The following is an 11,432-nucleotide window of genomic DNA, read 5'->3' as shown; positions in this document are numbered from 1 at the left end:
ATCATCTACCGCGTGGGAAAAATCCCGCCCTTTCCTGTTTAATTAGGTTTGTATCGATGGATCGTGCGAAACAGCAAAACTATAGTACTATACAGTACAAGTGACAGTTCAGTGGGCCGTCGTGTCGTGTACTCCTCCGTTGTAAGAGTGGAGGGCTCGATTTCATAAATCTTCTAGTACCTTTCGCCGACATGTGGGACATCAAGCTACAGGTCCACGTGCCATACCGGAATACAGTGCAGAGCAGCCGGGGTGAAGCACCATAGTCATAGCGTCGGCGTAGTAATGAGCAATGAGGCATCAAATCACAAAGCTGCACCTTTCCCGCAGTTAAGTTGGAGGGACAAAGTAATAATGCTAAAAAAATAAGTTGGAGGGACGAAGCAACCATCATTTCACTCGTTGCTGAATCCGCTTCTCCCTCATCTTCTTCAAGTTAACCATGTGTTGCTTCTGTCGTTGTTCTGCCTCATGTGGGACGCGGATCGGCTTGGTAAAGCACTAACACGTGGGACCGCATGTTAGCAAACTGCCAGGAAAACGTCCTCTAAAAATAAGAAACCTCCCCCGCCATCCACGCGGCAAAATCACCTCCTTTTTACTAATGTTCATTCTATAATTTCTAGATCAATATAATTGAGATTTGTATAGATAGCACACAGGAGAAAAACCAAGTGGTACAGTTAAGGGCATCCACAATGTGTAGCCAAATGTGAAAATAACTTTTGGCATCGTGGGAACCATTGTGGACGGTGTTGCCAAAGCCAAAAAGATGGAACCAATTGATTGAAGGAATAGAAAAATGCAACGTCCCTCCTCTTTCTCCCGTGCTTGGACGCATGTACAGTATAAAGCACAGAGTCTACTCCTCTGTCCCTTCTATCACAAATCACAAGGCAGTGAGGAGTCAAATCACAAAGCACGGACGAAGCAACCATCATTTCACTCTTCGCTGACTCCGCTTCTCCATCGTCTTCTTTGAGAAACCATCTCACCGCATTAAGCTGGACGAACGACCCTATTGTGTACTAGTAGTACTAGTACATTTATGCGTCCTTTGGTTCAATGGACTTCCTAGATGCAAATAAGGCGGTTGTCTCAGCTTGCAGGCGACACTTGCGAACGACTTATCGTGGTCTCCCTCAATGGTGTTCTCCGTCGAACGCACTTCGCCAAACCACAACGTCCGAGATATCGTCGACGTCACCGCAATGGGGAAGGAAGTCAAATATAGTTACTGCCTCCAATTTTTTTGTACACAAGGCCAGTATATCAAAATTACAATTTGCAAAAGGCCACTAACACTAATCGAGGCAAAATTGATGGGGTTTGCCTCGTACTAGCAACCAAGGACATTAATATCCCCTGCATTCATGCGGAAGTGAGAATGTTGGTTTGCATGGCACTGCATTAATCAAGCGATGAGGAGTGAGATGGTTAGCTCTTTGGGCTTTGGAGAAAAAAATACGCATTAATTGACACGTGAAACGAGGATTTGTATCGATTAATCCCGCGAAGGAAAACTCCGCCTTTATTTTTTAACACTAGTACTCCTAGTATGTACGTACTTATCCTATTTGGGTCTAGGCCTTGCATTGCCATACTTCGCCACACATTTTTGCCAAGGTTGCCTAGAGTTTTCAAAATGAAAAGAAGGTACACTTGCACACGGCTGTCATGGTCGCACTGCAACCTCACACGGTTGCTCCTGCACGCCGCGGTCGCACCACATCCTCATGCAGTCGCTCCTGCACGCCGCAAACCCAATCAAGGGAACGCACCCTCACTGACACGTGTTGTCACATGTGAACAAACCAAACTCAGCAATCCTACCGCTAACACATAATTTTCGTTCATAGAGTATGTTTATCCAACCTCATGTTGGGGAGTATCCGTACGGCCCGTGCAGTGGTCTGTTGGGGAAGAAGAAGAGGTGAGAAAGTAGGGTTAGGAGATGTAGGATATTCATCCAACCGCTGAAATGGTAGACTGACCAAAGTCAGGCGACTTGCATAACAATATATGTTTTTACACAGTAAAAGATCCATAAAAACAACAACATAAAGAAAAACTATCACTGCTCGCGGAACGAGACGGCCTCGTCGTCTTTGGCTGCCGGCGCGAACCAGCTATAGGTGTCGATGTGTGTCTCCGCATCGTGGTTGTCCTAGGCCTCCAGCTACTCATTCACGCGGAGCGTGTGGGCGCTCTGCACGGACGAGAGCACCACCCAGTTCAAGTCGAGGACGTCTGGTTCTGCCTGCAGGAGGGCCACGATGGTAGCGGCATCCGCGCGCTCCGCGTCGAGTTGAGCCTCCGTCGCCCGGTTCAAGTCCAGGACGTCTGGTTACGCCTGCAGGAGGGCGTCGATGAGAGCGGCATCCCGCGCTCCACGTCGAGTTGAGCCTCTGCCGCCCGGTTCAAGTCCAGGATGTCCGGTTCCGCCTGCAGGAGGGCCTCGATGGCAGCGACATCCGCATGCTCCGCCTCAAGTTGAGCCTCCGCCGTCCGGTTCACATCCACGACATCCGGTTCCGCCTGCAGGAGAGCCTCGATGGCAGCGGCATGCGCGCGCTCCGTGTCGAGTTGAGCCTCTGCCCCCCGGTCCTCCTTTAGTATCGGCAGGTTGAACCGCTGGCCCGCCTGCATCATGGGGGACTCGGTCGCCGGCACGAAGTCGACATCCATTGTCTCATACCCATCAGGGGCCTTCTGCGCCGCGACCTCCGCCATGAACATTGGATCAGCTTCCTCCTCCTCGTAGCTTGGCTCCAGAGAACTCGGGGATTGGCTCGCCGCAAAGCGAGCTTGGAAACGGAGTTCTGTGGCGCCGACCACCGCCGCGATTTCTGCGCGGTGCTCCGGCGTCAGCATCTTGTAGTACGTGATCTTGCAGCGCACCATGGCTTTCCGGCGAATTAGGGGACACTTGATGCCGGCTAGGAGATTGAAAGGTGGGGGAATGGGTTGGAGATTTGGTGTGGTTTTAGGGCAGTGGCTGACGTAGGCCGAGCAGCGAAGGTTGTGGTGTGAATAGTGGTTCCGGTGACGACCGGTCAATCGATTTTGACTGTACATCGCTCTTGTCGCGTTCGCATTGCAGCCCGGCATGCTGGACCCTCCACGTCGCTCACTGAATGGAACGAGCTTCGTCTTGCGTTTTCGCTCGCTTGTGGGACCATAGTTAAGAGCAAACCGACGTCCCTCCCCCTCCCTCGCCCGTGTCATTTATACTACCACTCCGTCTGTTTTATGCAGAGTAAATAAAAACAGTGAGTATACTACAGATGAGGATCCCCTGACGTGGCCGAACCCATTGAGTAACTGACATGCGGGGCCTAGCAAGCATGGGGTCCGCCAGTAAGTGACCGAAAGGGAGTGCAAGGCAGGGATACCTACGTCATAGGATCCACTTCCACTACTACTCCCTCCTTCCATTTACTATACAGGGCCTAATGCGTTTTTCGAGGCTAACTTTAACCAAATGTTAATGTAATAATATATAACATGCAACTTACACAAAGCATACATTCAAATTCGTATGTGAAAGGAGCTTCCAATGATATAATTTTCACATTATACATCTCATGTAGTACTATTAATCTTGTCAATAGTCAAATGCGGTTTTGAAAAACCCATTAGAGCATGGTTAATAATCTATCTATCTATCTATCTATCTATCTATCTATCTATACCTATACTAATTTGGCACTTCCTAGAAATTCCCATGTTAATTAGATTTTACGAGCCGTTAATCAGGTGGGACCGAGAATTATTACGGTGTAGATCGGCTCATAGAAAAAAAAACTCAGGTATCCTACTCCACGTCTCATTTATCTCTCCAAAATAAAAAAAACTAACTTATCTCTCTCCCATGATCCAATATCTCACGTGTCTCTAAAAAACTCTCTCATGTAAATAACTCTCTCACGATCTGTTAAATAAGAAAAATGATTTAAATAGCTTCTACCACTCTCACGTATTCTTGGTTATGAAAATAGGAGAACTCCTACGGACTCACAACTCTCATGTATTCTTTTTTTTGGCTGGCTCACGCTCTCACGTCTCTTTTCTCTCTTTCTCACGCATCTCTCTCTCTTTCAAAACCATAGAATCATTAGAAAAAAAGTCAAGCCCCATAAAGCACCTCTCTCTCTCTCTCTCAAAACCATAAATCTATTCATTAAAAAAAATCAAAGCCCAGAATCTTTTTTTGGTTGAAAAATAGAAGTAAAAAACTCCCATAGAAAACGCCCAAGGCCCATAATGTTGGTTGGTCAAAAAAATAGAAATTAAAAAACCTTCTATCCCAATTTATCTACAACTACACGCCTCTTTTCACGTCTGGATCAGTAGAAGGAGAAAAACTCACATCTCAATCTCCAACTACCTAGAGCTCCACGGCATCAATCTCCATGGTTTCTATCTAACTATTCTCCAAGATCTATTCCCTCTCATCAACGCTCTCTTCTCCCATGAAAAAAATAACCCAATGAGTCTCTCTTCTTCCATGGGAAAATATCCATCATCTGTCTCAAGCTGAAGGAGGTAGGTTGAGGTGGTGCCCTTATGCAGCTAGATTACTTCGTTGCCGATTGGTGTTGGTAGGAGATGAAAAGCTGCAGCGGGGTGCCTTCTGGCAGGATAGCTCGATTATTTCCTAGCCGATCGATGTTGAAAACAGCTCAAAATATATAGTAGAAACATGAATGTAAAGAAGATAACAGGCTGCTGGATCGATTTCGCTCTGAGATGGAGTTATATTACCGAAAAAGGCTTTCGTCCCGCTTTATATATAAAGCAACAACCCACAAGCATCCAGTACAACCACGCACACACCCAGGACGGAATACAAAGGCGCTGAGCGCAGCAACACTACTCCTAGCACTACCGCCCCGAAGATATGAAGCTACATATGACGGACTATGCGCTCCAAGGCGGCGCCTTCAGGAAGGAAACGACGCCGGAGCGCCGCCACCGCCCGATCCAAGGATCAAAGTTTCCCCCGGAGCCGCAAGACGGACAATGAGAGCCGCGACGACGCCTTCAAGAAGGGAGCGATCTTTGCCGCCGCCGGTCCGTCCGAAGATAGAGCAGGTTTTCACCTCGGCCAACAATCACCGCCACCGAATGCCACACCCCGCCAACCACGCCGCCCACACGGCCATGATGAGCGGGCAGCACCAAGGCGCGGGCTTGGTCCAAGAGCACCGCGCCACCACCACCACCAGGGCCGCCGCCCCAGCATCCAAGGCCTCGACACCACCTCACCCGTGACCCGGCGCACCCCAACGAGAGAGACGAGCGGAAAGGTCCCACCTTTTGCGCCCCTGGGCAACCCCCAGCGTCGGCATCCACCGACCCATCCTGCTACCCCAAGCGCGAGATGAGCTCGGTCCTGCAGCAACGTGCGCGAGACGAGCTCGGTCCTGCTGCAACGTGCGCGAGACGAGCTTGGTCCAGCTGCATCGTGCGCGAGACGAGTCCGGTCCTGCTGCATCGTGCGCGAGACGAGCTCGGTCCTGCTGCATCGTGCGCGAGACGAGCTCTGTCCGGCGGCAACGAGCGCGAGACGAGCGATGGATCGCAGCTGGGAAAGGACCAACCCTTTGATGGGAGTAGCTCCCGGGTGACGAGGAGATGGGGTGAAGGATGAGGCGCCCCGAACGCAGACAAACCGACGCCGGAGGAGCCGGCCGTTGCCGCGGACAGATCCGCCGAGTCACCGTGAAGCCGCCACGACACCGGTAGGCCACCGAGACCTACCCATGTCGCCGACCACGACCGGAGCAGCAGCCACGCCCGGCCGCTGCCCTACCCGCGTCGCCCGGCGGGCTCCAAGCGCCGGAGCCGCCGGGCACGCACCACCGGTACCACGCGCCGCCGGCCAGCCCCCAACGCCAGATCCGGCCGGATCCAGCAAGAGAACAGCCGCGCGCACCACACCCCCCGCGTCTCCACGCCCTGGCCAGGTCCAGCCGGAGCCCAGCCACCCCACCAGAGAGGATGAGCCCCTGCTGCAGCACCACCACCTGAAAGGGGCCGCCGGACGCCCCTGAAGCCGCCAACCGCCACCACCCGCTGGATCTGGGCAGGGGGCGCCAGATCCGCCGCCAGCACGCCCCGGGCCTCCAGAACCCCACGAGCCGAGGTCGAGGGGGAGGGGGAGGAGGAGAGGAGGCGACGCCGGCAGGCCACCAGGGAGCGGGGCGGAGGAGGGAGGCCGGAGCAGAGGCATGCCGGCGCCCGACACCACCGAGCAGGGGAGGCCGCCCCGCGACGCCCGCCACCCGCGCGAGGGAGAGAGCCGCCCCGCCGCCGCCTGCGCCACGCGGCCTTTGGCCGGCGACGCCACCGGCGGCGGCGAGGGAGGGGGGATGGGGCGAAGGGACGGGGGCGGCGGCGCTAGGGTTCCCTCCCAGGGGCGCCCGCGGGAGCGCCACGGGAGGGGAGGGGGAGTGCTCTCTTTACCGATATCCAATTCATGGAGTTATATTATGCTAAACCCTTCGGTCTATTGGGGAAAAGACACGCACATGATGTCACAAATTCTTTGACATAGACTTGTGATGTACTTGGTTGAATCAAGCTAGCCTGTAGGTGCATGTCCATGAGTCCATGAACGGTCAGAAATAACATGGCCGATTTGATGTGAGCGTGCAGTCAGCACAAAGTAATCGTCTACAAGAGATGATCGGGCCTCCACCATTGAAAGGAAATTTTGCTCAGGCTCTTTACATGCTTCAGCATTTTGCTTCCTATTTACATGGCAGTAGTCAGATTTTCAACCTGGGAAGGATATTAGAATCAGCGTCACAATAATGGCTAGCCTCAATCGTGTGAGCGCTTGCCCAACCAGAGGTTTGCTTTATTGCACCACTCTTTCGACATTTTGAGCAAAAAATATTGTTTTTGCATTACTTCTTCTGTTTGTTCGGAGGTAAGCCTCCTTTTCAAAAAAAAATTCTTCTGTTTGTTTCATTTTTTTAGACCAGTGTGCATGCACATATATCATGTTAAATATTTTGAATTATTTCCTTTGGGCCTATATTTCCTTCATTTTCTCACATGTGGGTGAGGAGCATCTCAGCTGGTATGTGTCACTAGCTAATTTCCTTTGGGTTGCACATAGTTTTCCTATTGCCGGTACCATGCTTGAATGGCTACTGGGTTTGGGATTTCTAGATATCTCTCTTTTCTCTTTGCCCGTCAGATAATTTCCCACAACAAAAGTAGTATTCTTTTGGCAACTTCGACATCACTATTAGGATCTAGACTTTAAATGCAAAATTTATGTATAGTTATGAACAAATGAATCGACCATATTGTTTCACTTTCATCCTCTAATGATTTATTATGATTCTAGAAGATACCCATCGATTTATTATGTATAGACTTCATCGATCAAGTAAGTAGCTTTTTACCTACCTTAGGCTCTCCAAAGGCCACCACTGCGTGTTTTAACCAAGCTTTCGAAACACTACACTTTTTATCATGACCCATATCTTCTGCTCTTCGGCAAACAATTTAGTGGTCAGATTTTCACAGTCATTAGTCAATATGGATTTCTAGAACCGCCTATTTATCTACACATTCATTGTAGGAGTTGGACGAAAGGTGAATTACTTACTACGGGATGAAAAATATCATATTTAAAGTAAAATATTTAAGGACGATTTTTCATACATGGTCATAATAAACAATACTATTTAATTTCATGTTTGATATTCGTAACATAAATGTACACAAAGTATTAGAAGTTAGTGTTATGAAACGGTTTGTCAAAACATTTTAAGTTACTACATATAATAACTCGACCTTTGTCAAAACGGTCTATTCTGCTAATATTAGCAGAATAACTATTCTGCACACCACTTCCGCACTGCACGCTGAACGCAAGTGCACGTCATTCCTTGAACCAAGTGTGCTGCAGTACTCACACGAGTGAACTTCTCGTCGAAAAAAACTGCACGCGTTATTTTTTCCGGTACTGTTTTCGCTCTAATTTTTTAACCGTTTATCGGAATGAGGCGTGTAATATACCGTTGAAAAGCTATGGATTAGACGCAACTTCGACATGTTGAACACTTCTCGAGATTCCACACAGTTTAAGAGCAGTTTTGAAATTGGCGCGTTCCATGACAAGTGGCAGTGAGCGTTTTTTGACGATTTCTTCTAAACCGCTCGCCGGAATGAAGCAAACGATACGCCTTTGGATAGATATCGTCGAGGCGCATCTTTTTCATATATAAATGTTTCTCTAATTCTTTACGGTTGAAGAGCAGTTTCAAATTTACTTAATCGCGAAACTCTGTTTTTCAATTTTTTTTAAATTTTTGGTACTGTTTTTGCTCCAGTTTTCTAACCGTTTGTCGGAACGAGACGTATGATACGCCGTTGGAAAGCTACGGACAAGGAGCAACTTTCATATGTTGAAATGGTTTTGAAATTCCTTACGGTTTTTAGTTAATTTTGAAAATCGTGCGGCTGACTTCGAGAGGCAACGGCTGTTTTTTCGCGAAATTTTTACGAACGGCTGGTCGAAATGATTCAAATCATATGCCGTTGGAAAGATATCGACGAGACGCAATTTTTTCATGTAGAATACTCTCTCTAATTTTTTATGGTTTAAGAGAAATTTCGAATTTACCGAAATGCGGACACTCTGTTTTTCGCGACACCCGAATCGACGAAGCGAACTCCATCTGATAGAAAAGAGCACTACTTTGGATGTAAAAGCGCACTGCATCCGACGGGCAAGCGAAATGCATGATTTCTTTTGTCTTGATTTTCGTTATTCATTTTTTAGTCGGACGCCACATGAGCTGCATCCGACGGCCAAGTGCACCACAGTTTCTAATCAAGTTGACTGATTCCAAAACACATGATAGCTCGTGGGATGAGTGCAGTGCACATCAAAGGGAAAGAGAACCGCGACACAAATCAAAGTGACCGCATGGCATTGTTGTTGTTTTTGAACTACTTTTTTAAAAACATGTCCAAAATGAATTACCGAGGCTAGTGTACTGCATCTTTCTTTTTGCAAAATGCTTTTTAAGCTTGCATTGTTGAGGTAACTGAACTGCATTATTATATTGTCCTTTTCTTCTTATTTTTAAATGAATACATTTTGACTGCTGAGACGACGCAAGTGTACTGCATCAATGTTTTTTTTACAAAGTGAGCCATAAACGTTTGTTACAATGAACTGCACTATTTTCTTTAATAAATACAAGGCGCTGATCATATACAGAATGCCACCGGACACAAAACAAGTGTGATGCATAAGCAAAGTGTTCTTTTTCACTTGACAAAACAAAACAGAGTGAGCCGCAAGCATTGTTATCTGCTTCTGTAAATGAACTTCATTTAAATAAGCTAATGTTAAATTTATGTTATCTTTTAAACATATACGTCTGAGCCGAGCTGAATTTGCCGAGGCTAGTGAACTCCATAATTTATTTTCTTTAATCATTGTACGAACAAAATAAACTGCAGTCAACTTCTCGTCGATCTCCAGGGGCTGCTGGAACGAAGATGAGGAATGCTCTGCGCAGTACAGTCAAATAGGGTCCCAATCTTTTTACAAAACAATCCCTAAAAACTGAAAATAGAAAAGTAGTATGGGAGAAAAAGAAATTACTCCAGCAAAAAAACACAAACAGTCAAAAGATTTGAAAGTCCATAAATATTACACATGGAGCCTAACATCGTTTTTCAGTCTAAAGAGATCTCATCAAGCACACCTACTGACACACTCAACCTGCAGCTAAATGAATCAAACAGAACACAAAAATCAAATTAGTGTTCATCCAAATTTTATAACTGGCCCACATACTACATAACAGGAACTGTTGTTCGTGCCATTAAGCTTAAATCAGTAGCACCAATTTTGTTTGTCCATAGAAGAATTTTAGTATGAAATCATGAAGAGTTCCATACCCTGATAGTGAAACGTATGAACTCAAGAGTAACTAGAAGTGCGGCGACCCTAAACACAATTTGATGTCGGCCAACTCGAAGATCTGCTCAACCTGGTCAGTGAACGCCATTACAAGCAGCAACAAGGCTGCATACATGGATAAAACAATGGCTCATTACGGCACAAACTAGCAGAATTGCAAAACACTGTACACTAGCACAAGATTTCTTCAGTAAATTCTAGGGAGGATTCCAGAGATCAATGTACTAAATGCTGATACCTGGTTTCAGTGTCTTAAGACTTCAGGTGATGCAGGCTAGGTTCTAGAAGCCCTCTCGCTCCAATGCATCTGCAACCACTATGGACCTTCAGCAAAGATGCAAAAGCAAGAGTTAGCATCTAACGCTGAATCACCCAAATAAAAATGGTATCAAATTGGTTCCTCGCAGAGAGCAACCGGCATGTGCAAGTTAACTACACGTTCCCGCGGGCCAAACTACATGGCTGGAGCAACTGCACCGCTGCTCTACAAGGCAGGATGAGGAGCCCTGTTGCCGCCATTGCTCTGTAGTGTCGGGGTAGAGCGGCGCAACGGCGGCGCGGAGATGCCCCCTAGTAGCGGGCAGAGGAGGTTAGTGTACCAGACGAGATTAGTGTACCTGGCCGTGCTTGCAGGAGGCCGCCGGGGTGCGAGGTTGGACGGTTGGGGACCATAGAGGAAAGGATCTCACCGGATCTAGCTCGCCTCCATAGCCTGGGTGGACGGGAGGCCGCCATGTCCGAGCAGAGAAGCTCAATGTCGCGAGATCCGGCGCTGTCCGTGGGATCCTGCACGGGGGGAGCCGCTGACCCGGCGCCCGCACTCAGTGCGCTGCACGCACGCGCCCACCGGACTGGACGTGCTCACCGTCCTCACTGCACGGGGCGGTGCTGATCCGGCGCCCGCACTCAGCGCGCTGCACACACACACGCCCACCGGACTGCACGTGCTCACCGCCCGCACTGCACGGGGGTGGTGCTGATCCAGCGCCCGCACTCAGCGCGTTGCACGCACGCGCCCACCGGACTGCACGTGCTCACCGCCCGCACTGCGCGGGGGCTGAGGTGGTGCTCCTGCAGAAAAAGAACGGACAAGGATGGTAGTGGGCAGGTGAGGCCGCGCGCCTCATCGGGTGGCCCTGGATCCCGGGTCTTGGCCGTCGCCGGCGGCCGTTTCGTGGTGGAGGCATGGTGGTCTGAGCCACTAGAAGTGGGTGGGGTCCCGTCGGGGTCGTGGTTCGCCGCGGGGGTTCCAGCGAGGTCGAGCTTGACGAGTTCGGCCACTGGCGGGGGAGGAGGCCATGGAGAAGGCGCGGGAGGGCAGGGGGCTCAGATCCGTCGATCGTCGGGGTCCAGGCGGAGGAATAGGGAAGGGGAAGGGCTCGCGCTGGGTTGGCAGGGTGGCCGGCGGCGCAGCGCTTATGGGCAGCCGACGGTGGATGTGGAGGTGGTGCTGGAGGCCGCAGTGGCC

The 11,432-nt window shown here is 49.4% G+C and overlaps 1 long non-coding RNA gene across 1 annotated transcript; it reads right to left on the bottom strand.

The window, feature by feature from the left end:
- Positions 1-9,538: 9,538 nt before the first annotated feature.
- Positions 9,539-11,426, bottom strand: LOC119274950. The gene is made up of 3 exons (XR_005135389.1): positions 10,582-11,426; positions 10,203-10,288; positions 9,539-10,069 (listed from the first exon to the last, which is right to left on the bottom strand). It is a non-coding gene; the product is annotated as an uncharacterized LOC119274950 (long non-coding RNA).
- Positions 11,427-11,432: the final 6 nt, after the last annotated feature.

This window comes from Triticum dicoccoides, chromosome 3B (assembly GCF_002162155.2).
Source record: "Triticum dicoccoides isolate Atlit2015 ecotype Zavitan chromosome 3B, WEW_v2.0, whole genome shotgun sequence".
NCBI classification, from domain to species: domain Eukaryota; kingdom Viridiplantae; phylum Streptophyta; class Magnoliopsida; order Poales; family Poaceae; genus Triticum; species Triticum dicoccoides.
This window is presented reverse-complemented; position numbering and strand designations above follow the sequence as displayed.